A 21,696-nucleotide genomic window follows, 5' to 3' on the forward strand; every position below is an offset into this window, starting at 1 on the left:
GATTCCCCATTACCCAAACAGTAACTACCCAGCTCATTAGCATGACCTGGAGAAAACAGTCTGGCTCATACGTGCTTTTCCTGTTCCGTTTTCCATCTCTCTCTTCTTTTTAAAAAATTCTTTTTTATTTTTACATAATTTTTAAAGTTTATTTTCCATTTACGGTTACTACAAAATATTGGCTATACTCCCGTGTTGTAGAATACATCCTTGAGCCTGTCTGACACTCAACAGTTTGTATGTCTAAATTCCCCACCCCGATATTGCCCACCACCCCTCCCCACTGGTAACCACTAGTTTGTTCTCTATATCTGTGAGTCTGCTTCTTTTATGTTATAGTCACTAGTTTGTTGTATTTTTTTAGATTCCACATATAAGCGATATCATATGGTGTTTATCTTTCTCTGTCTGGCTTATTTCACTTAGCATAATGCCTTCCAAGTCCATCCATGTTGCTGCAAATGGCAAGATTTCGTTCTTTTTTATGTGTAAGTAGTCTACTTCTTTATCCATTCATCTGTTGATGGACACTTAGGTGTCTCCATGTTTTTGCTTATTGTAAATAACACTGCTATGAACAATGGGGTGCATGTATCTTTTTGAATTAGTGTTTTGATTTTTTTTTTTTTCCAGATATATACCCAGGTCCATCTCTTCTTAATGCCCTACATTCTAGCCACGCAGACAGCTCATGGTTCTACCAACTTCCACACACCTACAACTGCCAGACTTAGGCTCTGCTGCATCCTTCTCTCATTTCACAAACTGCTGTTTTCTGGCCAGAGCAAACCCCAAATATTGGCTCCAACACTCCAAAACACAATTAATCAAGCCCTCCCCGATGCTCCCACTACATAGGTACCTTGTTTAGAATCCTTATCACATAGAACAAAGCATTTTTACATCTTTAGCTAGATTCAGATCTTGTATGGGGCCCAAAGCAAGATTTTCTCCATCGCCCCCAACATATAGCACAATACCTGGCCCATGGTAGACACGCTAAGATGCTCCAGCAATTGTCTTGAATTATGAGGCTAGAGACATATAACCTGCAATTATGGTAACTTTGTGTGTCATAAGCAGCCTTATTTTTGAAAATTTCTGCAAAACTGCTAATTGTCACTGGTGCTAGGTTAGTCACAATACAGGGCAGATAGGCTCAGTCTAGCCTCTGCCCATAACTTTCATTAGATATTAGTCCTGACTCATGACGAAATTCCATTTCGATAGCTAAGTGAGGGGTCACTTAGAATCTAGGACAGACAGTACAGCTGCAAGACATGAAAACAACAATACAAAAACAGAACCAGGCTGTCTTACTCACTGTTGTAACCCCACAGCACAGTCACTGACATGGAGCAAGTGTTCAATGAACACACGAATAAACACGAATGAGTGGGCAAGAGATTATGTGATAAAAAAAGAGAAACTTTAGCCAAGTGGCAGACAGAGGAAGTTAGAAGGTCTGTCTGACCACTGGACTTATGGCTTGGATCGCATCTTATTCGTCACGGTATGCGTCTCGCACGTACAACACACTGAGTTGAGTGTGGACCGAGCAAACACTTCGTTTGCTTGGATGGATGAATGAATGAAAAACTTAATTATGTGCAAACTGAATGAATGAGAAACTCCCAGATCTGGAGTTATGGAGAGAGGGAAACCAAAAGGTCAACATGTTGGATAAGAAGGAAAAAAATAATTTTCATAAACCTTTTGGGTTTGGCCTCATCCATGCATGCTAGCCTTACCTGCTTGACCCTCCTGTCCACCCATCCATCTATCCATCCATCCACTTATCCATTCACTCAAGAAACATTTTCTAAGCACTTACCATGCACCAAGCACCGTGCTTGGGGTTTACAGATTTCAGTTTTGTATTGAGAAAAACTTGCTGATTCTCTAGCAGTAAAATGGTCCCACCGGCATGCTGGGAGCTGATAATTCTCAAAATTTTCATTCATTCCTCCTTCATTCATTCATCCAGCAAAAACCTTTGAGCACATCCTCTCTGCCAGACACTGTGAGGCACCAGGGATTCATTCCGTATTTTATGTATTTATTCGTTCAATAAACAATGTGTGAGCGTCTAATGAGTGCCAGCCATAGACGGGGTCTCTGCTTTCAAAGAGCTTAATGTTAATAGTATTAGGACTCAGGCAAGAGACAAGTAAACAAATAAATCAACTAGTTGAGATAATGATAAGGCAAAATAATAATGAATCAGGATGTGCTCGAGAGTGATGATGTCATATGCATAGGATATAAAATCACTGTGGTCCCTGCCCTCGGAGGCAGAGACTTCTAAGGAAGCAGAGCGCTCACCAGATGCTCTGGGTGCCGCCTACCTGGATCCTGTGGACAGGCAACCCTGATGTGAGCACACGGCGGTGTGACCTGGCCTGGGGGCAGAGAAGCGGGGTCTTGGAGAGAATGGACCACAAGGACGAGCCCCGGTAGAGGCCTCTCTGCCTGCACGGCGTGTCACCAGGGACACAGCTCCTCGCCCCGTGGCCCTGGCCGACCTGCCTGCGCCGTCTTCTGAGAGCATGAACATCTGCCTTCAACCCATTCAAATGAACCACCACGGCCTCCTTGGTCAGGAACTTTGACTCCCGGTGCACCTGGTTTAGAACTAGCGGGTCTGGAGGTGAATGACACCATATCTTGTTACTAATTCCCTACGGCCGCCACTTCTTCCTGCCAACCCCTAGCAGGAGGGCTGGGCGGGGACGGGCACAGAAGTTCAGCCCGGGGTCCTGGGCGTATCAGTCCACCCAGCTCCGGCCCCTGCCATCTGGCCTCCTGCTTCCCCCCTCCCCCGGCCCCAGTGCTTTAGCCTGGCCTGACCGCGCAGGTTTCGGAAGAGGCCAAGGTCACCGTGGGCCGACCTCCCCAGATGGATGCAGCCCGACACCGCAGCTGTGGTTCAGCCTGACCACGGATGCTTGGGGGCACTTAAGCCAGATGAGGGCTGGGCCTCCACCAGTGAGGCTCTGATTAGACCCAGAGACCACGGCTTGATTCCCCTCCTCACACACACCCCCGGTTCCTTCCGGACCCCAATCTCCTTACTTCCCAGCCCTGCTCCTTTTCCTGCCCCTCAAGACACCATCAGCCCTTCTCTGAGGTTGGTGTTCAAGGCAGAGGCCCTCCACCCAGGAACCCAGGCAAACACTGGTGAGAACCATCATTGGGCACCATTCCGGGGGATCAGCAAGTGGTCCCCTCAGTTCAAGGGGCCATGGAGGAGCCCGGCCCTCCTGGACTGCAGGCTGCTCAGTCTCCTCCAAGGGGCCAGGCTGCAACGGCTGGAGGCTGAGTCGGGTGGTGGTCTGGATCCCAGAAGCATCAATTCTTTTCTAATGGGCATATTTGCTCTGTGCTCTGACTGCACCCATACAGCTTGGCCGAAAATACATTCCTTTTTGTAGGGGCTTATGATCCAGGGAAATGGAGGTGCTTCGTCTTTTCTAAAAATTACAGCCTTGACCATCACCCTTTGAATATACGTCTGTAAGCGCATGTATCACACTGTACTGAGATATTCCCCTTGTACATCCACTTCCTCCACTAGACTGTGGACTAGACTGAGGACCCTTTCTTATTGGTCCTTGGCCCTCTCTTTGGTGACTGTGGAAGGAACTGTTGAGGATGACAGCTGCGTCACCAGCCCAGAGCGAATCCAACTTTCATTCCAGGTCTCTTTGGATTTATCTTGGAGTTTATTTCAACTGTGGTCATATCCAATGGTTCAGACACTAAAAATAATCTGGCACGAAACAATTAAAATCAACATTTGCTGGAAAGATCGATTAGGGTGTGGTGTTTTAGTTTACAACAAATTAATAAAATGGTGAGACAAACACCGTGTGATATCACTTGCATGTGGCATCTCAAAAATACAACAAACTAGTGAATTTAACAAAAAATAAGCAGACTCACAGATATAGAGAACAAACTATGGTTACCACTGAGGAGAGGGAATGGGAGAGGGGCAATATAGGGGTAGGGGATCAGAGGCACAAACTACTGGGTATAAAATAAGCTACAAGAATATGTTGTACAACACAGGGAATACAGCCAATATTTTATAGTAACTATAAATGGAACATACCCTTTAAAACTGGTGAGTCACTATACTGTACACCTGTAACTTCTATAAAATTGTACAGCAACTATACTTCAATTAAAAAATAAAAAATAGGGCTTCCCTGGTGGCGCAGTGGTTGGGAGTCCGCCTGCTGATGCAGGGGATGCGGGTTCGTGCCCCGGTCCGGGAAGATCCCACATGCCGCGGAGCGGCTGGGCCCGTGAGCCGTGGCCGCTGAGCCTGCGCGTCTGGAGCCTGTGCTCCGCAACGGGAGAGGCCACGACAGTGAGAGGCCCGTGTACCGCAAAAACAAAAAATAAAGAAAAATAAAGAAAACTATTCTATCAATAACTACACATTTTGTCTGGGAATAAAGATTATCTTTTTTTCAAAACATAAAAGTAAATTGCAGTGAAAAAATAAAATAAAATAAAATGGTGAGCTTCAAAACTGTGTATGATTCTGTTCAGATAAAGTTAACTGTGAGTGAGATTTTCTTCTAAGATGCTCTTCTCCTAAGATGCTCTGCTCTGATTCTCTTCTACTAAGGTTCTCTTAGAAATCAGGTCTTTTCTAAAGTGAGAGGGGGCATCAAGGCTCCATTGGTACCCCTTTTCTATCTGGTCCCTGGATTTAGAGCGAGAACCACAGCTGGAGAAACAACACGTGACTTCAAGAAAGGGGGCCTCCTGGGGGCCTCTAACCAACCATTTCTCTTTACCTGCCAGGTGCAGATAACCAACCACTGAGTAGGCTGAGTGACGTGGGCTGATCCCACAGCCCTGCTGAGCCAGGGCAAGCCGTCTCCCCCGAGAGGCAGCTTGTGTCTGGGCTGGTGGCAAAGCTGTCTGCTTCTACACCCTCCTAGTGTGGGAGCCGGAATCTAGAAAGGGACTCTGACCGGAGAAGCTTGAGTCAGAACAGCTTCCTTCGACTGGAAGCTTCTGTAAGTGCAGAGATCATCTCCATGCTACGGACAGGCTATGGCCCTGGTGGCCGGCTGTCTGCTGAGCTGGAGAGCGGATGTTCCTCCCGTGAGTTCGGCTCTAGCTGCTGCTCCCCGCTGCCCTGAGGAAAGATCGTCCTCACCTTCTCCTTACCAGGCACAGTGACTCAGGCGGAGGCTTGGAACCAGACCCCGATTCCCAGCACACAGTCTCACTGGCAGAGGGACCTTGGAGTTTGCTGTGAAAGGCATGGACTTTGGCGTCAGGCAGACCTAGATTCACATCCCAGTTTTGCCGGTTACTGGCTGTGTGACTTTGGGCTAGCTATTTGATTCTCTCTGTGCTTTGGTTTACTCATCTGTAAAATGGGCATAATAACAGCTACCTCGTGAGACTGTTGTGAGAATTAGGGATATAATATTTCTAAAACACTGAATAAGACACCAGAAACACAGTAAATGCTAAATAAATGCTCACTAAGTAACTCCGTGGTGCCGTCTAGTTCCCTGGAGTCCTGAGATCTTTCCCAGGAGTTTAAGAGCCCCTTGGATGGGAAAGGGGGCAGGGAGGAGAGAAAAAGTGAGCTGGTTATCAGCCCCCCTTTTGCTAAAGCAAATGCTCTGTTTCTGTTGTCTCTGTCTGTTCCACGTCTAAGTCTGATGCGTCGACTCTAATCCAATCCCCTCATGCGGCAGATGAAGAAGCAGAGGCCCAGGGACCGTAGGGATGTCCCTTGGCTGGTCCAACATGAGGCTGGGAAGCAACATCCTGTGGTGCCTAAGAGCACAGGTTCTGCAGTGATGCTGCCTGGGTCAGGTGTCTGTTCTATCACTGCCTATCTTTGTAATCTCGAGCTTGTTTTGTGCCTCAATTTCCTCATCTTTAAAATGCCTGCTTCTATGTGGTATACACACACACGCGCGCGCACACACACACGCACACACACACACAACGGAATACTACTCAGCCATAAAAAAAGAGTGAAATCATGCCATCTGCAGCAACATGGATGGACCTAGAGATTATCATACTAAGTGAAGCAAGTCAGACAAAGACAAATATCATATGATATCACTTCCATGGCATCTAAAATATGACACAAATGTCCTTATCCACAAAACAGAAACAGACTCACAGACATAGAGAACAGACTTGTGGTTGCCAAGGGGGAGGGGGGTGAGGGAGGGAAGGACTGGGAGTCTGGCATGAGCAGATGCAAGCTATTATATGTAGAATGGATGAACAACAAGGTCCTACTGTAGAGCACAGGGAGCTCTATTCAATAGCCTATAATAAACCGTAATGCAAAAGAAAAAGACTGTAAAGTGCCTGCTTCTAAGGGTTTTTGTGAAGATTAAGTAAAATTTCAGATCTAAAATGCCCAGAATGTCATCTGACATAGTGTTAAGCCTTGGTGATTATTTTTAGAACACCTGACCCTACTTCACGGTCTAGGAAGATTTAACTGTGAGTCAGATACTGACTTTAATGTGTGCTCATCCTTCACGGCAAACAGGATGCTTCCTGAGGGGAAGAGAGCTTCAGCAGGCTGTGACCAACACAGAGGAGTGTCATGTCTCCTCCAGCCCTGAAGGTTACTGACTTGGGTCAGACACTTTTGCTCAGAGAGTGAGTGGACAGATTTAGTTTAATGAAGAAGGAAAGCCTGTGGAAGGCAAAAAAAGGAGCGGCTGGAAGGACAGAGGCTCTATTCTAAGCAATTTCTTGCTCCACCGTTATCTCTGGGGATAGGTTTGTGAAGTAGGGGCATGTGGGACCATTTCGGTGCTATTTTGACCACTAGAGATCCGTGGAATGTTTGCTATCCTGAGAGGGTGGATTCCCAAGGAGAGGTAATGGCCACAGCAAGATTAGCCATGGTACCACCACCCCCGTTCCCTTGCTGGACCTGGGTTTGGTCTGTTTTCCAGGAATCCAAGTCATCCACTTCTGTTCCCTGGTTCCTTCTGTGACCGGGTAGCATTGGCAAGGCACAGACAGCTCTGGGCCAAGGATGGAGAGAGGCTTTTCTCCTTTAAAGCAGGCTTCCCAAATGTTCAAGACCATAGGTGCCCACATTTTCTAACCAATACAGTCCAAACTCTTCAAGGGCCTCCCGAGGCTGCCTTCCCTGAATTCCATCCTCCCATCCCCAACGTCACATCAGTCGATCCTCTCTGCCCACCTTCACTCTTTCTCTGCTCTCTCCTTCCGCATCACACACCCATCCTCAAGATTCTCACCCGTTCTCCAACGCCTGCACTGAACCCCATAATTGGATGAGCTCCATACCGGGTATCCTATAACACACTGTCCCTCTCCTATACCATTTACCACGTACTGCGAGCGAGGAGGTCGGAAATTTAGCCGAGGAGCTTTCTAAGCCAATGTAGAAGCAGCAGCTTGATTCCTCCTGACTCTCTACAGCAAAGAGTGAGGAGAGAGAGAACACGAAGAGAGGATTGTAAGCCAGGAAAAACCCAAAAAACAAAACACAGAACCTGGAAGTCTGGGAGATTCCCAGCCTGTCCATACTGCAAAAAATAAAGTTTGTTCTGAGGAGAACACTGAAGGCCGGGCTGGGCGATGACGCGACAAGGAGGTGGTGAGTGTGACTCACAGATTCACCCAGCCTGCTCAGGAGAGGCAGCATCAGAGGTGGGATCATGCCAGCAGATACTCCAGTATGAACCAGAGGGGGCAGAGGAAGAGGCGTGGGGTAAACAAAGGCTGTTAGACGTCCTGGATGCTACAGGTTGGGACCATAGAGCTATCTGGCTACACATGTGTGCTATCCTTCCAGAAAAGGGAGGAGGGACCCCAAAGGCAATTCAGAGATGGCCAGGGCTGCCACTCCCACCACAAGGCCCAGAGAGCACAGGCCAGGGGCCTGAGGGGAAAGGGGAGGGAGAGGCTATCTCCCCCTCCGTGTCAGAGGAGAGGCCTGTGGCCCTCAGCAGAGACCCACAGTGTGGGCTGTCCCCCCATCCCCCAGACAGCCACCTTACGGACGGGGCCCCACCCGGAGCCCCTGCACCTTTGTGGGGATGATGTTGTCACCGTGATGGGGCTGGAGGGCAGAGCATTGAGTCAAAGAGGATTATTCTTGAAGCCTCGGATCTCATGGAATTTGCCCTGCTAGGTCTGGGACTTGCCTGGGACCCATCACCCCTTCCATCTTTCCTACTTCTCTCTTTGGGAGGGAAGATATCTGTCCTATGCTTGTCCCATCATTGTAGTTTGAAATCACATGTCTTGTGTGGTTTCACAGGTTCACGGCTAGAGAGGAATTTTGCCTCAGGATAAATAACACCTCAAATGTTGTTCATATCTGATTTAGAGGATATTTAGATGAGACTGAACTTGAGACATAGGAGCTGATGGTGGAATGAGCTAAGAATTTAGGGGCTGTCAGGATGGAATGTATGTATTTTGCATGCAAGAAGGACATGATTTGGGGAAAGGGAGCAGAAATCTATGGACTGAATTGTGGTCCCCCATTCATGTGCTGAAGTCCTAACCCCCAAAATGATACTATTTGGAAATGGGGCCTCTGGAAGGTATGAGGTCATGAGGGTGAAGCCCTCATGATGGGATTAGTGTCCTCATGAACAGAGGAAGAGATCAGGGCTCGCTCATGATCTCTCTTGCTCTCTCTCTCTCTCTCTGCCATGTGTGGACCCAGCAAGACTCCGCAACTGTGAGAAGTAAATGTTTGTTGTTTCAGCCATGCCATTGATGACATTTCATTAGAGCAGCCCAAGCACATGAATACAACAGCCAAAAAGGTTTTGCTGGGACCCTCACAAAGAGAACCATGGGCTACAGAACTTACAGTAGAGAAATCAACAAATGACATTCATGGGCGGAAATTCAAGAAAACACATGGAACTTGGAAGAGAAATCAGAAACACAAGTCATGATCTTTATAGGGGTCAGAGATAACCAAGGTATTTCGGTTTTGAAAAAGGGGGGTTAAGTGCCAAGGGATTAGGCATCTCCGATGTTTTTCAAAATCACTTCCTTTGGGAAGTCTTCCCTGGTCTCCTGCTGGTTTCTCCATGAAAGTTTAGCAACTTCTTCCACAGAGATATTTCCAGGACAGCATCATCCACCCAGCCCTGTCTGCGCAGAGTGAATGGATGCATATCCTTTTTCGGTCCCCACCGAGTGCCAGGGAGAGCGAAAGCAAGATGCTCCTGTTCACTCATCCGGGGATGCTGTGTTGGCAGCAATAACTGTGAAGTGCTCTTCACAGTTTTTATGACACTTTTTATTATCTTCATCGATCCTCATAACAAACCCTGGAAGGTGGTTGGTGTCATCATCCCATCTTACAGATAAGAAAACTGAGGCTCAGAAAGGTGAAGTAACTTGCCCAAGGTCATTCCATTCGTAAATGGAAGAAATGGGTTCCTAGCCCAAAGCATCTGACTCTAGAGATCACACACTCATCACTATGCAGGACCGTCTCTCAGGCATGTGTGTGTGTGTGTGTGTGTGTGTGTGTGTGTGTGTGTGTGTACACAGGCACACAAGTGAAAGAAAGGCATGTGGTGGAAGGACACGGGAGTCATTTATTTCTGTCCTTTCAGACTCTTTGAGAGCTCCACACTTAAGGGGTAGATTGCAATTGCTTATTAATAAAATAAGTTTTATTAATACATGTGTTTATAAAATACTTTTTATTTTGAAAAACTCTTTCTTCCAGAAATGAGGACTGGGGAAGGGGTGTGACACAGAGGCAGCTGGGGTGGTCATGGCCATTCATTCATTCATTCATTCAGAAAATGCTCAGTAAGTCCCTTTCCTGAGCTAAATTCAGTGCAGGTGGCGGAGGCCTCTCTGGACATCAGGCCCTGTCTCTGCTCTGGCCCACTGTGCTCCAGGCCCCGCACTAGGGTCCTCTTCCTGTGATGCTGACTGGTGGTCGGCCTCGGTGGGGTTGCTGGTACCTGTGCAGACAGTCTCTGATGGAGACTCTGCCCAGGCATTCAGCGGCGACAAGGAAGGAATGTGCTTTCATTCTTCGCAGGCTCTACCTGGGTGCGCTGGGGCTGCTGCCACCAGGAGGCTTCTGTAAGTAAAGCTGCTTAACCTCCTTAGCCGGATGGTGGTGTCAGCCGGCGGGAGCCGGCAGGAGAGCAGCATCGTGCCTCAGATTCCCCAAATTGTTGGGAGCGCTGCGTGATCCCACACAATCAGAGGGGCCTGCACTGGCTTGTCCGAGGGAGGGGAGCTGGGTTCAGGGTTTTCTCTCCGTCTGCTGCTCCGGGCATGCTCTGTGAGGCGTCTCCGCCAGCCCAGAGGGGCTGGGCAAATTCCCTGGACGTCAGGCAGCTGGGTGGTTTCCAGAAGCACTAGCACTGCCACTTCCTCCCACTGGCGAGCTCCCCAGGGGCTTACACGAGAAACCCCAGCTCCCCAGCCCAGCCCTTGAGGCTCATCACCCTGTAAAGTACCCAGAGCTGTGCATCTGTGGGTCCCTGAGGCTTTTGCAATTTGTGAGGCCCTCTTTAAGAAAAAGGACACCGACCAGATAGCTGAAGCCTCACCAGGTTTGGGGAGGGGTCCACGGCAGCCAGGAGGCCTGAAGCTCAGCTTCATTAGGACCATGGAAAGACCCCCACTGCCCACACTTGCCTTTTCAGTCTCTCTCTCGACTCCACGTGGACCCTCCAACCCAGCTGACACCTGTGCTCAGAGGGCATCCTCCATGTTCTGTCCGGCATCCTCACTCGCGCTTCTGTGAGATAAGTCGACATGTAAACGCCACTTAGCTCCTTGAGATACCAGATTAACGACAATTACTATTAGAGTAACTATGCTTCTGGGTGCCTCCTATGCGTCGACTTCGTGCTAGACGCTTACATCCCACAAGGCAGGGAGAGATTACAGGCCACTCTGTTCCCAGGAGGCGCCACATCTCAGAGACGTTAAGTCACTTGCCATGGGCCCTACGGCTAGTAAGTAGCCCAAAAAAGGTGTAAGTTAAAAACCACATCTTTCCGACTTCAAAGTCTAGGCTGTTTTATGCACACCAAACTGCCTTTATTCTGGTCCGTGTTCTCTGTAACGTCCTCCGTGAAGCCCAGTGCCGGACACACAGTAGTATTTTCCAAATCACTTACACCTGGATGAGAATGTTCCTTAGAGGGAAACAGGGCCACATATTTGCAATTGGGTCCCAGAAAAATTCAAGTCTTGGTATTACCACTATACTAGACTCCTAAATTTTGACTGTTTGATGCTTATTCACTGGCTTTTCCATCAGGCGCCCCGTTTCTGCTTTTCACATGCAGCCCTCGCCTACATGTACTGAGCAGCTATATCACAATAATGGCGGGGGGGTGGTGGGGAGAATCCCCTGAAATTCAACAGTGTGCAGCTCTAAGCATCTGCTTCTTGCTCTCGCCTCTGTGGCTCAGCTGGGCCTGGCTTGATTTCTGGGCGGCTCCATTGTCTCTCTTCCTCCTTGGGCCAGTGGTTTACCAGGGTCAATGCATCTCAGGGCAAAGAAAGGCACACAGAGGACCAGCCTCATCGCTAAAGCACATTCAAGCCTTTGCTCGTGCTACAACCTGTTGACCAAAGACAGTCATATGGCCAAGATCAAGGTCCAGGACAGGGAAGTCCACCCTGCCTACCATGAGAACACACAAGGGCAGAGATGCCTGACATCACTGCAGGGAGACCAGTGATCAAGGACCTCCGCGCAAAGTCTAAGAGAAAGATGCCCCCAGCTAACCTTCAAGCTCTCAAAATAGGTTTCCAGTCCATTCAAAGGGTGTCAGGATAATTCCTTTCAAAATTCTCCAAATCACTTTAACTTCAAGTGCCAACAGATCTATGCTATGAAGTATTTTGAGAGAAGAGTAGGAAGAAAATGGCAAGCACTGAAAACTCAAAAATGCTGGGTGACCCAGCTTCCAAGAGAGAGCAGCCCACAGAAGTTGAAAACTACTTTTTAGTAGGACTCCAAAGGCACATAACTGGGGAGTAACTCAAGCTCATTTCCAAGTCTCTTGGTCTCCAGTAGGTGGGACCATAGTTAAAGGAGAGCCCCCCACCTCTCCACCTATAAAAGTTTCTGCTGAGGAACTCTTTCAGTCATTTGATATCAAGAAGGGAGGCAATTTTCATTCTTTCCCTGCACCGGGCCGTGATTAAGAGTTTGGTGTCCTACCTGTATTTGAACTAGCAATCTGTCTGTTTAGTTGGACTAACTCTAGCCCGGGGGGGATGTCAGGTAAACAGAGGAAAGCAACTGGAATTCACTCACAATAAAACAAAGGAACAAAAGGTAAAAAAAAGCACTTTGGAATTCGCCAAGAAGAACCCCACACTTAAGTTGTCAGGGATGCATTCTCCTTTCAAACTGTTCTGTCATTGTTCCTGGAAATCAGTGCCAGTGATTACTTTTTAAAAGTAGAGAGGGATAAATGAGGAGGTTGGGAGTAACATACACACACTACTATATATAAAATAGACAACCAACAAGGACCTACTGTATAGCACAGGGAACTCTGCTCAGTATTCTGAAATAACCGATATGGGAAAACAGTCTGAAAAAGAATACATATATGTATATGTGTAACTGAATCACTGTGCTGTACACCTGAAACTAATACAACATTGTAAATCCACTATAGTTCAATAAAAGAAAGAAATAAATAAAATCTCTTTTGAGAAATATGTGTAGTAATTATGCATCTTTTAATGCAGAAACAGATGCAGCAAAAATAGTCAGGGGGTTATTTCTATCCATGGAATCATTAAAATAAACATTTATTTATGTAATATATGATGTTATTTCCCCTTTATTTTCTGTTTCTTCTCTATTAGCCATGTGTTAATTATATACTAAAAAGAGGAAAAGGTTAAAATAAGAAAAGGAACAAGCTTACAATTTTTCTTCTTTTGGAAATGGCAAGTCATGGAGAAAATGTGTTTATAATGTGTCCCAAAGTGTGTTCTGCAGACACTGGTTCTTCATGCATTAATGAAGGTCCTTGATAATTAATGGGGTCCTTGATAATTAAATTTGGAAAGATCTGTCTTAGACCAAATTAAAACCTTTAAAAACTGCAAGAGGGAATAGCCAACAAGAGGGCAGAGTAAGCAGCATTCCCAACCCTACCAGACCAATGATCCTTTTTCATCGAGAAGCAGCCCTCCAGAGTAGTGCATCTTGGGAATTACTATTTGAGGCCATCAGTGCCAAAGCATCAGTTCTGGTGTAGAGACGACAAACCATTTAGCAAGACTGGTGGACTGGACCGCTGCTAGCCACGATGCCAAGCAGGTCTGTGTTGCCCTCTCCTGGGTTTAGTGGACCCTACCCTACCCCGCCCCAATCCCATCTCCCGTCTTCTCCATCCTGCACACGCTGCCCTCTGCCCCGCAAAGCTTCAGTATCAGAGCCAAGATGGGAGAGTGGACACGTGAGAACTCTTCCGTCGAGGCGAGATGCCGCCGCTCTGCGCTCTCATGGCAACTTGGGCTGTGCTTTTCCATAATGAAAATACACCTCATTCAGCCTTTCAACCCCAGTGTTCATTCAAAACCATGGGCTTTACATGAGCAAGATGCTGCACTAGACACTAGGGATGCAGCGGTAAGAAAAACAAACACTCTCTTTACCTTCCTGGAGCTTAAGTTCTGTCGAAGAGAATGAATAAGCAATAAAAGAATCTGTAAGATTGGTCCTGAGTTAATGATTGTTAAAACTGGGTGGTGGATACACAGAGTTATTTTTACTATCCTCTCTACTTCTGTATATGTGTGAAATTTTCCATAAAAAATGTTTTTGAACATAAATAACAGAATCACACAACTAAATGCAAAATTCCATTGGTGACAAGTATTCTGAAGGATGGAGACAGATGGTATGATATGAGCACTTCAGGGAGAGAATCACGGTAGGTGGGGAAGGTTTTCTCAGAGGAAGCAATGAGTGAGCTGATTTCTCTGGAAACCGGGTCACCAAATAGCTACAGGACGGGGGAGGAGACCTCCAGCAGAGGGGACAGCAAGAGCACAGGGCTTGAGTAGAGAGCATCACACACATGGGACCCAAGGAAGCCGAGTGGCTGGAATCCTGGGGTAGAGAGGATGCTGGGGGAGAAGCCAGAGAAGTGGGAGTGGCCTGGCCAGGGCTAGTCTGGGACCACCCAGGAAAGCAATAAGTTCTGCTCATCTCTAGCCCTGCGTAGCCTCTATGTCTGTGGAACAAGTCTGCAAATGAATAAATAAAGCATGAGTGAAATGACCAAGGTTAGACAGAGGAGGGGCCAGGGCCAGGTGCAGCCAGGTAGTCGAGGTCCTCAGATGTTCTGCCCTTTAGGGACCCACTACCCTGGTCCATCCATTCCCGCCTCTGAGATGAGCCGTGGTTGGAGGAGAGTATCTTCCCGCTCTGACGCTTCCTTCCACCTGGAGCTGTCACTGGCCTCCCTGACACCCCGCCTCTCCACCTCCCCACACCCACTCTGTCCCAGGGAGGTGGAGGGTGTATTTCATTGGCAAATTTGGAAGGAGAAGCTGGGCAGCCCTTTCCTCTCTTCTTCTTTTGGAAGCCGGCTGCCCACACAAGCCTGCGTCCTGCCCGCTACTCTGTGCTCTCAGTTTTCCCAGAGGCCTGGCCCCAGAGAAGGCAGCACAGCCCTGCTGCGGCTGAGCGGACAGTCTGCCCAATGCTGGTGTTTCATAGCGTGAGCCCTCTCGCCCATAGACATAAATCGCTTTCTCCAATTTGTCAATAATGAAAAGGACAGTTCAGCTCCCATCACTTCCTCCTTCGCCTTATTCCCCTGATGGCTCTGAATCAGGATGGGACGGAGGAATGTTATTTACTGAATCAAGGCTCCCACTGTGTCTCCTAAAGAAAGTCACCCTGGGGGGCTCCCAGCATTGGAGGGGTCACCTGTCCAGGACCCCCCAGGTCACAGTCCTTGCTCTCCTGAAGCTTCTGCTTACACTTCCTGTTTCTTTGCTTTTAGTCCTTGCTGGAAGATCTGACTCTCATTCTTTTATTCATTATTAAGTAAAGTGGAGAAGGTTCCTTCTCCCATGGGGCTTACAGTCTACTGAGAATCCACAGAAAGAAACACAATAAAAAGCCAACATAGGGAATTCCCTGGCTGACCAGTGGTTAGGACTTGGTGCTTTCACTGCTGAGGGTCCGGGTTCGATCCCTGGTCGGGGAACTAAGAACCCACAAGCTGCGCGTCATGGCCAAAAGAAAAAAAAAAAAGCCAAGATAATTTCAGAGAGTAACAACCACTATAAAAACAATCTCAGGCAACATGATAGAGTATCTGTGGGCAGCTTTAGATCATGTAGCAGGAAGTGGTATTTAAGTGTAAAAGCAAATGACAAGAAGGAAGTAGCCATGCAAACTTCTGGGCAGAGGGAACAGCATCTGCAGATGCCCTGAGGTGGGAATGAGCTTCATGTGTCTGAGGAAGAGAAATAATGATGTTACGGCGCAGGAAAGATGGGGGCAGGATGCAGGCTGAAGGCGGGTTGGCAGGAGCAAGCCACATGGGGTCTCGTGCGCTTTTTTTTATAACATATCAGGAAGTACCCTGGGCCTTTCCCACAATTGTCACTGTGTCCATGATGGGTCATCCCTCTTATTCAGTAGAAAATGTAGATTATAAATGAATAAGAGCTCAAAGTCTGAAGCGCCGCCCTTTCAGTCATATCCATGGTTGCTTGTTGGGTTTTTGTTTGTGTTTGTTTTGACTTTTAAGAATTACAGTAAAGGGTCAATGCTTCACCCAAATAAGTGAGTCACTAATAGTAGAATTTCAGGCAGTTCTGGGGAAAAACTTGGAGATTCCTTCAAGTCTCCAGACTAGGGTCATAGGCAGGGACAAACTAGGACTGAAAAAATGCAGTAACAGTGGGAGGAAAAAGCAAAACAGAATGCCAATTATTTCAGTGAAAAAGCAAAGACACTAGCAGTGCATCCCCCAAAGAGAGAAGCACGTGGTGACACCTCTGGGGAAGTTCCCTCCGTCACCTGCTGAGCGCTTGGAGAAGTACACCTGAAGAGCAGAGGGGAGGGTACCTGTGTAAGCTGCCTTTTGGGGTTCATTGTTCAGAGCCGGTGCTGTTGGGGAAGATGGGTGTGGGGAAGATTCTCACGCTCAGGATGGAAAATATCCCACCCGAACTAAAAGCGCCGTTTTTCTCACTCTGCCCTGCCAAGAACCAATCTCCAGGCGCTGCAGACACACAGGAGAGGCGCGCCCACAGGCAAGCCCCCAACCCTCCAAGCAGCCAGAAAGCAGCCTTGCACCCAGCTAACCTGATGGGCTGTGGAGTCTTCAGACTCACCTGTCACTTCCTGCAGGTGCGGATGAGGTTTTGTTTCTAGTAACCAAGTCTCCCCACCGGGAGAAGCCTTCCGAGGTCACGGTCTGTCTCTATCACAGGATAGTTGGGATTTCCCCTCATCTTAAAAAGCCCCAGCATCCCGGGGGTCTCTAATTCCTACATCTGCAGAGACCTTCAGCGAGGTGCCCTGTACTCTTCTCTGAGCTGCAAACCTGCTAGATTCCCACACTCCCCAAATAGGCAGAAGTTCCCAGCGTGCTTTGGAGCACTCCGTCCTTTGATCTGGGTGCCGCTGTGCTCTCAGGAGCAGAAATCAGGAAGAAGCGCTCTGCTTTGCCACACAGCCAAATGAACGAGCACGAACTCCCCTGGACGGCCCCTTTGGCTTGCGGTGCTGGGGGCGCTGATTAGCAGGGAGCGCAGGAGAGCAGCCTGTTAGCCTGTCTTCTTCCCTCCTTGGTCTCTATCTACAGATTGAAGCCTGAAACCTGCCCTACAGAGAGGCAGAGCGAGCTCACGGGGGAGACCCGCATCAGGCGGGAACCAGCGCCATCAAAAGCGAACAAATCTATTCCGAAAAGCCAGGGCGGCGGCATGCAGGGCTGTCCCCCACTGTTTGAGTTTAGTTCCTCTCTGAGCGTGAGGCCGGAAGGGCTTTCTGAAAACAACCCCCCGCCTCCTTTCCAAGTTCAGTTCATTTCCATCCAGCAAACTTCCACTGAACGTCTGTAATGTTCCAAGCTGACTCTGATACGCTCTCCCCTCCGCGAGCTCCTGGGGAGGTGGAAGGGGCAGCTAGAGTGAGGTTTGCAAACTGGTGCTTCCCGGGCCAACGTGGTCCAAGGCCTGGTTTTACAGGACCCGCCAGCTTCTTACTTGGTTTTGTAAACATCAGAAGAGGAATTGCATGTGGGGGCATGTGGAAATCGGATGAAATTCAGATCTCAGCGTCCACAGGTAAAGTTTTACTGGGACGCAGCCCTGCCCTTGGTTTCCCTGTGGTCCATGGGTGCTTCGGCCCTAAGGTGGCTGCAGTGAGTAGCTGCGACAGAGGCCACATGGCCCACAAAGCCCAGAGTGGCTGCTCGCTGGCCCTTTACCGAGCCTTTAAGTTTGCTGACCCTTGGGCTAGAGTTCTGTCTCCAGCAGTAATAACGTAAGGTCATTTCCAAAGATAAGAAAATTCCCATGCCGTCGAAGCCTTCTTGGGTCTCTTATTATTTATAACAAATGACTTGATGACTTGGTGAACTGCTGCTCTGCTATGTGGACGTGGGGTTTCTAATAGTCTGGGGGGAAAGGACTCAGCCTCTCCAAAGAAGGTTCTGAAGTGAGATTACAGTAAGTACTGGAGAGGGAAGAGTGTCCTGGGTGACACTCAGAGTCAGACCTCCTGGGCGCCAATCTGAGCCCCACCACTGGCCAGAGGAACCTTGGCCAAGATGCTTAACTTGGCTGCTTCAGTTTCTTGACCTATAAATTGGGCATAAGAAAAGTATTTACCTACTAGGGCTTTCCTAAAGATTAATTAAAAGATATAAAGCATTTAAAAGATTGCCCATGATTATTAGTGAGAAATGTCACAACTCTTGCATTTCTTTAAAGCTTACGTGCTCGTACACTGTCATTTAGTGACTAGTGAAGCTGGCTAACGTCTGCTATGCTCTTCTAAGGAAGTTGGTTTGCTTGTTTGTTTTGAAACAATCTTTGGCTGGAGAAAAGGGGCTCCTCGTGCGTCGTTGGTAGTACTGTAAATTGGAACAGCCGCTATGGAAAACACTATGGAGCTTCCTCCAAAAATTAAAAATAAAACTGCCGTATGATCCAGCAATTTCATTTCTGGGTATTTATCCAAAGAAAATGAAAACACATATTTGAAAAGATATATCCACACAAGTGTTCACTGCAGCATTAGATACGGTAGCCAAGATACAGAAGCAACTTAAGCGTCCATTGATAGATGAGTGGATAAAGAAGGTGTGGTGTGTGTGTGCGTGTGTGCGTGTGTGTGTGTAAAGGAAATACTACTCAGCCATACAAAAATGAGCTCTTACCATTTGTGACAATGTGGATGAATCTAGAGGGTGTTACGCTAAGCGAACTGAGAAAGACAAATACAGTAGGATCTCACTTACCTGTGAAATCTCAAAAACAAAACAAACAAAAAAACAAAATGAAAACAGTCTCACAGATACAGAGAAACATCAGTAGTTGCCAGACGGAAGGGGGAAATGGGAGGGCAAAGAAGGTGAAGACGTACAGACCTCTAGAGAGAAAATACACGAGGCACAGGGATGTAATATACCACAGAAAGCATACGCGCAATAATATTGTAATACTTTCTATGGGGACGGATGGTTACTACATGTATTGCGGTGATCATTTCATAATGCATGCAAATGTCCAGTCACTATAGTACACCTGAAACTAGCATCATATTGCCAACTATGTTTCAATTAAATAAAAGAATGTAAACAACCTTTAGCAGTAAGTTAAGGGAAGTTAACCAGTTGTACAATGAAGCTGAAATGTCTCTAGAGAAAAAACCATCACAAAGGAATGACGTAATTTCATTCACTGTAGAGAATAGGGGTCAGCTGAGTGCTAAACCCAGCGGGATAAGCAGGATGTGTTTTTCTGTTGAACATTAAGAGAAGTTTCTTGTGGCAGCAAACTACAGAGCAGAGGGTTACAAGAGGTAAAGACTCATTATCCCTGATAACCAACCACAACAGAACAGAGAAGAGCTAGTTCGTAGCTGTTAAAAATAAATCCGAACGCCCCACTTAGTGAAAACTGTATTCAGAACTGTGTGATGAATGTGAAGTTAGACATATACACACTACTATATATAAAATACATAGCGAATAAGGACCTACTGTACAGCACAGGGAACTCTACACTGCGCTCTGTAATGACCTATATGGGAAAAGAATCTGAGAAAGAGTGGATACATATAGATGTATAACGTTCACTTTGCTGTAAAAACTGAAACTAACAAACATTATAAATCAACTGCATTCCAATAAAAAATGTTTTAAATGTGAAGTTAACTACAGATACACTTAACGTTTTTCTGTGTGTTTTATCATTTTTGAGCTTTGATCTAATTGGCACAAGCAGACATTAGGGAGTGATTTCAATGGGTGTTAAGACTTTCATAAAGAATGACATTTTTGTAGAAAATTCAAGAACTTTTTAAAGTTATCTTCGACTGTACGCAAATCTTGAGGCCCAGAGACCTCCAGCAGGCATCATTGTCCTTTGAGGTGGTAACTCCCCCAAGGGCACAGGGACTGCTAGGAAGAACGCACCGCGTCTCCAAGGCTTGCTTCGTGACCCTCAACCTTTTGAGTCACGGTCAATATCCCAGTGTGACAAAGAGGGTGGTGATTCTGGTGAAGGAGCCACGAACATCAGCCCCGTGACCTTCAACAACCCGGTTACCTCTCTGACCTCAGTCTTCTCATCTGACAAAAGCGGGCAGCCGACGGGTTGAACTTTGGGTTTCCTCTGAGTTATTAGCAGCCATGACCTTTAAGTTGCAAACTGGCAGCACGACTTTTGTCATCTCTGCTACTGTATTTGGTCAACGTTGGAGGGTCTATAGCAGGGGCAGGTATGGGGGAAGGGAACGGGTAAAACGATGATTTACAGATACTCTAACACTTATTTTCTCTTTCTGTGAAAGAAACTCGAAAGAAACCGAGAGGGTTGGTTTCAATTTGAACTTTCTGTCTTCTGTTAAATATCTGATGTGGGCTGATCTGAACATGACACGGTCCCTGATGGGAGAATTGCTTATCACCGTGTCCACGTATTTCTGGATTAATTCATAGCAGGATGGCGAGGAAGGAACCAGGAAGAACCTGGGTAATCCCATGAATGCATCCCTTTAGTTAGATAATCTATAGTATTTATGAAATGGGGGAACCACAACTTGGCATGCCCCGTTTCTTTTCCCAGCCTCATCTCTTCCTACTCACCCTCCTGCCTCTTAACTTCAGTCAGGGGAATCTGCTCCTTTCCTTTGCCTCTACTGAGGTCAGACTATTTTCTATAAATCAGGGTATGACACTCAGCCCCGAGGGCAAGAGGGATGACCTTAGCCACCCGCTGCAATTACATTGCTTAAAAAATTTAGGTGTGCCTGGGCCACTTCTGCTACAGTCCTGTTAGAGCTGCACTGCTCAGACTTGGGGGGTCTATAACACCCTTACTTTGAAACCAAAAAAAGAAAGATCAGTGCTTTGGGCGAGTGTCTTAAGTCAATTCTTCAACAGGCACCCGGAGATGGAGGTTGACAGGGGAGTGACTGTGGGAAAAATACTTATGGGGAAGTAGGACAGTCCCAACAGCCCCAGATGCTCCCACGGGGAATTCTGAAGAATAATTGAGATGCCTTCTAAGAGTTGTCCTGCCCTGAGGAAAGGGGGCCAGGCCTCCATATACCCCCATCCACCTGTCATCGGATGTGGGCTGCCCCTTTGGAGTACATGACCCTGGGTCAGGTGGCTGTCTTCAGCAGAGGGCAATTCCCAGAGATGCACCAGCCCACTACACTTCCAGCATCTGGGAGAATGAGCGCTTCATCTGGAAGGTGGAGTCAGCGCAGTTTGTCACCGCACACACCACAGTGTGCTTTCACTGTGAGTTTGGAGGAGGGAGGGGAGATTTTCATCACTTGGGTACCACACACAGGAGGTGGCTGCTTGTTTCACCCTGGGTTCCTCAGTGGCAGGCCACGGAAACCAAGGCAGGATCCCTTCATCTACTGATGGGACCAAAAGCATAGGAACCTGCAGAACTAGGTGTGGACGCAGAGGAGAAACCAGGGCTAGCATCACCACAGCTTCTGGAGTCCTCATCCGGCTACTGGCCCGGGAATTAACACCCTCTGGTCTTTGTGGCAATGGTGTTGGTTCATCCTTCCAGCTCTCGGCTCAAGACCTCAAGGACTGGCAAAGAGAGTCTGATTGGCTTAGTTTAGTTCACGTACCACCACTTAGCTAGGGGCGCACAAAGGATGGTCTCCCCCAAACTGCACACAATGGGGGTGGGATGCCACGAGGAAGGGGATATATATGCTGAGACACACACACACACACACACACACACACACACTTTCACATATGTACACACAAACCCATAAACGTTTAAAAGTGGCCCATAATTAGCCAGGAAGACGCATCCCTTTTCCCATCCATCCTCGAAAAGGTATGAACAATCATTGTGGCTCAGACATCATTCTGGCACAAAGAGGATGCAGGACACCTTGGTGAGAGTGACATCACACCCCAGGTCCCCAAA

At 47.5% G+C, this 21,696-nt stretch overlaps 1 long non-coding RNA gene across 4 annotated transcripts in view; it reads right to left on the minus strand.

Moving 5' to 3' along the window:
• The window catches only part of LOC137202736 (uncharacterized), a 109,621-nt gene that overhangs the window by 53,729 nt on the left and 34,196 nt on the right, over positions 1-21,696 (minus strand). The window lies entirely within an intron of this gene.

This window comes from Pseudorca crassidens, chromosome 11, assembly GCF_039906515.1.
Source record: "Pseudorca crassidens isolate mPseCra1 chromosome 11, mPseCra1.hap1, whole genome shotgun sequence".
In the NCBI taxonomy this organism is placed as follows: Eukaryota; Metazoa; Chordata; class Mammalia; order Artiodactyla; family Delphinidae; genus Pseudorca; species Pseudorca crassidens.